Source organism: Aquarana catesbeiana, linkage group LG01, assembly GCF_042186555.1.
Source record: "Aquarana catesbeiana isolate 2022-GZ linkage group LG01, ASM4218655v1, whole genome shotgun sequence".
Taxonomy (NCBI): Eukaryota; Metazoa; Chordata; class Amphibia; order Anura; family Ranidae; genus Aquarana; species Aquarana catesbeiana.
In genome coordinates, this window is record NC_133324.1 from 825,719,868 (window position 1) to 825,725,247 (window position 5,380).

The following is a 5,380-nucleotide window of genomic DNA, read 5'->3' on the forward strand; positions in this document are numbered from 1 at the left end:
TACCTGCGCAGGTTTTCAATCTGTGGTTCCCGGAATGCCTGTCCTTTTGTTCCGTCAGTCCAATTCATCCACCTCTTGTAGTGTCATCGGTGTGTCCCTGCTTCCGGGCGCCAGAAATGTTAGGTGCAGTTTTCAACTGAATTGCCTCTAGTTTATATTGCTTTGCCAAATTTAGCTCTATTAAAGAAGTAAGACACAGAATCAAGAGTTTCTGTATATCAGATCCGAGCCTTAAAGGTCCCGGACTGTCAACTGCCTTGTCGGCTCTTTATTGGGGCTTTTTATAAGGCTTGGTTACACAAGCATCAGTAAGAGCAAATTTCCATATAAGGTAACAAGCAGTATAATTTCAACATACATCACGCTGGTCTTACACATCTGGAAAGACTTAAGCTAGTCTTACAACATATACTGACACGCACACATTTATGCAAAGAAATTAAAAACTATTTTAAGTAGAACTCTAACCTATTATTTCCAACCTTATCAAGAGCTACAGTTCATTGAGGGAACTATGAATGCCAACATGTACTGTGACATACTGAAGTAGAGCATGATCACCTCCCTTCAGAGATTGGGCCGCAGGGCAGTATTCCAACATAACGACCCCAAACACACCTCCAAGACGACCACTGCCTTGCTAAAGAAGCTGAGGGTAAAGGTGATGGACTGGCCAAGTATGTCTCCAGACCTAAACCCCCTTGAGCATCTGTGGGGTATCCTCAAACAGAAGGTGGAGGAGCGCAAGGTCTCTAACATCCACCAGCTCCGTGATGTCATCGTGGAGGAGTGGAATTGGATTCCAGTGGCAAACTGTGAAGCTCTGGTGAACTCCATGCCCAAGAGGGTTAAGGCAGTGCTGGAAATAATTGTGGCCAAACAAAATATTTACATATTTGAAACATTTGGGCCCAAATTGAACATTTTCACTTAGGGGTGTACTCACTTTTGTTGCCAGCAGTTTAGACATTAATGGCTGTGTGTTGAGTTATTTTGAGGGGACAGCACATTTACACTGTTATACAAGCTGTACACTCACTACTTTACATTGCAGCAAAGTGTAATTTCTTCAGTGTTGTCACATAAAAAGATATAATAAAATATTTACAAAAATGTGAGGGGTGTACTCACTTTTGTGAGATGCTGTATATATATCTATATCAGTGATGGGAACCTATGGCATGGTCCACAGAGCCATCTCTGTGGGCACGCGAGAGAGTCCAAGTTCGTGGCAGTGAGAGCGCGGCAACAAGCAGCGGCAAGGTGCGGGAATCTATGTGCACGAGTAAGTGGGCAGTCTCGTAGCCTCTGCAGGGAAGTTTACAGGACTGGGAGCACGCAAGGGAGAGAAGAGCTTCACCGCCTTCTTGACCCGCGAGTATCCGGTGGCTTTCGGAGCCTGGACTCCTCAAACCTCCTCTTCAACATTGAGGACCAAAGAAGAGGCTGACTGGTGGCCCAGACAGGTGGGAAGCGCAGGTGGCAAGGGAGCCATGGATGGAACAGAGCAGAGAGCTCCCCTGTATCAAGGATGGAGACTGGCATGGAAGGTACTTGACACGATCATACACTGACTACCTGCTGACTAACTGCAAAGACTGGGACAGGGGGACAGAGCAGGGACTGCAGATAGGGACAGAGCTAGCGGTCTCTCTCTCATCTCCCCCCTCACTCTCCTCTCAGCCCCCTGTCTCTCTTAGCTCCCCTTGCTCTGTGTTCCCCTCTCTCAAACCCCACTCTCATTCAGCCCTCTCTCTCTCTCTGCCCTCACTCTCTCTCTCAGCCCCCCTCTCTCTTTCTCTCTCTCTCAGTCCCCTCTCTCTCTCTCAGCCCTCTCTCGCTCTCAGCCCTCCCTCTCTCTCTCAGCCCCCTCTCTCTCTCTCAGCCCTCTCTCGCTCTCAGCCCTCCCTCTCTCTCTCAGCCCTCCCTCTCTCTCTCAGCCCTCTCTCTCTCTGCCCTCTCTCTCTCTGCCCTCTATCTCTGTGCCCTCTATCTCTCTGCCCCCCTCTCTCACTGCCCTCTCTCACTCAGCCCTCTCTCTCTGCCATCCCTCTCTCTCTCAGCCCCCTCTCTCTCTCTGCCGTCTCTCACTCAGCCCTCTCTCTCTCTCAGTCCTCTCGCTCTAATCCCTCTCTCTCTCTCAGCCCTCTCTCTCTCTCAGCCCTCTCTCTCAGCCCCCTCTCTCTTTCAGCCCCCTCTTTCTTTCAGCCCCCTCTCTCTTTCAGCCCCCTCTCTCTAAGCCCCCTCTCTCTCTGTCCTTCCTCTCTCTCAGCCCTCTCTCGCTCTCAGCCCTCCCTCTCTCTCTCAGCCCTCCCTCTCTCTCTCAGCCCTCTCTCTCTCTTAGCCCTCTCTCTCTCTGCCCTCTCTCTCTCAGCCCTCTCTCTCTCTGCCTTCTATCTCTCTGCCCTCCCCCTCTCTCTCAGCCCCCTCTCTCTCTGCCCTCTCTCACTCAGCCCTCTCTCTCTGCCATCCCTCTCTCAGCCCTCTCTCGCTCTCTGCCATCTCTCACTCAGCCCTCTCTCTCCGCCCTCTCTCACTCTGCCCTCTCTCTCAGCCTCCCTCAGCCCCCTCTCTCTCTCTCAGCCCCCTCTCTCTCAGCCCTCTTGCTCTAATCCCTCTCTCTCTCAGCCCTCTCTCTCAGCCCTCTCTCTCAGCCCCCTCTCTCTCTCAGCCCCCCTCTCTCTCAGCCCTCTCTCTCTCAGCCCTCTCTCTATCAGCCCTCTCTCTCATCCCTCTCTCTCTCAGCCCTCTCTCTCTCTCAGCCCCCCTCTCTCTCTCAGCCCCCCTCTCTCTCAGCTCTCAGCCCCCCTCTCTCTCTCAGCCCCCTCTCTCAGCCCCCTCTCTCTCTCTCAGCCCCCCTCTCTCTCTCAGCACCCCTCTCTCTCTCTCTCAGCCCTCTCTCTCAGCCCCCTCTCTCTCTCAGCACCCTCTCTCTCTCAGCCCTCTCCCTCTCTCAGCCCTCTCTCTCTCAGCCCTCTCTCTCAGCCCTCTCTCTCTCAGCCCTCTCTCTCTCAGCCCTCTCTCTCTCAGCCCCCCCTCTCTCTCTCAGCCCCCCCCCCCCCTCTCTCTCAGCCCCCTCTCTTACCCATGATTTAAAAAGAGTAAACACAGTTCATTGATAATAAATGTCTTCAGCCAAACACTAACCGCGTTATCATTCATATTCTCTGAACAATGGCCAAGAAATCATAAACTCTGCCAGGGTATATAAACTTATGAGCACAACTGTAGCTGTTTTCTATGGAATGACAGATAAATGATAGAAAGGAATGCCCATAGAGTATATTGGGAATCAAGATGTGACCTGGGGTCAGAACCATTCAACATACCAAATAAATCCTTGGGAGACATACTCTCCACTTTTAGTGGTGATGTTAAAAATTGCGATTAAGAGGGATTATTATTGTTTTCTATGTTATGACAAGGGTGAATGACAGAAGGGAATGCCCATAGAGTATAATGGGAAGCAAGATGTGACCTGGAGTCAGAACCATTAGTCATACCAGATCAATCTTTAGAAGACATTCTCTCCATGTTCAGTCTCAATGTTTAATGTTGAGATGAAGTGGGATTAACATTGTTTTCCATGGAATGGTAAAAATAAGAGACAGAAGGGATGCCCATAGAGTATAATGGGACGAAAGATGTGACCTGGAGTCAGAACTATTCAACATATCAGATCAATCTTTAGCAGACATGTTCAGCGACAATGTTTATAATTGAGATCAAGAGGGATTAGCATTGTTTTCTATGAAACGACAAGGGTGAATGACAGAAAGGAATGCCCATAAGGTATAATGGGTAGCAAAATATAAACTAAGTTGCAGGCAAATCTTAGAGACATTGTGATTTATACTTTTCCACAGGTGTTCCTCAAATAGAGTAGCAGATAGTAAAATGAGATTATTTGGGATTACAGCTGTTTTCTATGGATGAACAGATAAATGATAGAAAGGAATGCCCATAGAGTATAATGGGAAGGAAGATGTGACCTGGAATCAAAGCCATTCAACATATCAGATGAATCCTTAGCAGACATACTCTCCATGTTCAATGGCAAAGTTTTATTTTTGAGATGAAGCGAGGTTATTATTGTTTTCTATGGAATGACAAGGGTGAATGACAGAAAGGAATGCCCATAGAGTATAATAGGAAACAAGTGTGACCTTGAGTCAGAAACATTTAACATACCAAATAGATCCTTGGCAGACATAATCTCCACTTTCAGTGGTGATGTTTAAAATTGCGATTAAAAGGGATTATTATTGTTTTCTAAGGAAGTACAAAGGTGAATGACAGATAAGTAACACATTCTTGTAAATTTAAAATTCTGCCTTTTTACGGAATGCTGAAAATCGAACATACGCAAAAATTTAATTTGTAACAGGTGCAATTTTTTTTGGAGAGTATGCCAGCTAATGTTTTATTCTTATACATCTAATGGTTCTGACTCCCATGCTTTCCATTATAGTCTCTGGGCAGCCCTTTCTGTCATTCACCCTTGTCATTGCTTAGAATCCAATAATAATCCCTCTTAATAAAATGGATCTGCCTCCAGGTCACATCTTGCTTCCCATTATACTCTATGGGCATTCCTTTCTATCATTTATCTGTCATTCCATAGAAAACAGCTGTAATCTCTCGATTTCCCCATAGAGAAGTGGATGGTGGGATTGTGTCCATCTCTGACCTGTCATATGCCTGCTCAGCGGGAATCAGCGGAGCAAGCGGATTCTGTTCCACGGAGGCATCCATGTGAAACAAGCCTAAAGGAAGATTTAAACATGTGTCTGAATCTTTCTTATCTCTGAAGCCGATCCGTGTTCAGGTCACTCTCCAGTTATTCTGACAGGCGGTGAGAAAGTGATGCTGGGACTCTTCATACCCCTTATTGGTGACAAATGTGCAGCAACCGCATGCATTGCGCGCAGTTGTGCGGCGTTTGCGTCGCTTCCCTATTGGCCTGAATGTGTAGCGTCCGGAAAGAGGGATCCTTACAAATCAGATCAACTGTGCCGCGGACACGAAGTATTGTGCCCACCGCATGTAAACACCTCCCACTTCATCTCAATATTAAACATTGCCATTGAACATGGAGAGAATGTCTGCTAAGGATTCATCTGATAAGTTGGTTCTGACTCCAGGTCACACTTTGCTTCCCATTATACTCTATGGACATTCCTTCGGTCATTCACCTTTGTCATTCCATAAAAAACAATAATAATCCTACATCATCTCAATATTAAACATTGCCACTGATATTGAAAAGTAGGTTTCCTAAAGATGTAATTGATATGTCTAACTCTAAAGATTTTGTCACTATGAAATATTTTGTTCCATTATTCTCTATGGGCATTCCATCTCCCTATGAAAGTCTATG